Below are 330 nucleotides of genomic sequence, written 5' to 3' on the forward strand. Positions count from 1 at the left end.
CTGTTGCTGCTGTTGTTGTTAGGTTGCTGCTCTCGCCCCTGTCCTGTTGCTGCTGCTGCTGCTGCACCAATTCTGCTGCTCCTGCCCTGCTGCTGCTGCTGCTGCTGCTGCTGCGCTGCTGCTGCGTGTTGCAGCTCGGGCTGGAGGGGGGGCGGGGCCCCCAGTGCTGCAGCAGCAGAAGAGAAGTTAGAGGCTGCAGCAGCAGCAGGAGCAGCAGCAGCAGCAGTTTCAGTTGTTACTGTTTCTGGGTGTAGTAGCGGCTGCGCGGACGGCTTGCTGGGTGGCGGGCAGGGTTCTGCTGCTGCTGCTGCTGCTGCTGCTGCTGCTGCT

This window comes from Eimeria mitis, genomic scaffold (assembly GCF_000499745.2).
Source record: "Eimeria mitis Houghton genomic scaffold, Emh_scaff5306, whole genome shotgun sequence".
NCBI lineage: Eukaryota > Apicomplexa > Conoidasida > Eucoccidiorida > Eimeriidae > Eimeria > Eimeria mitis.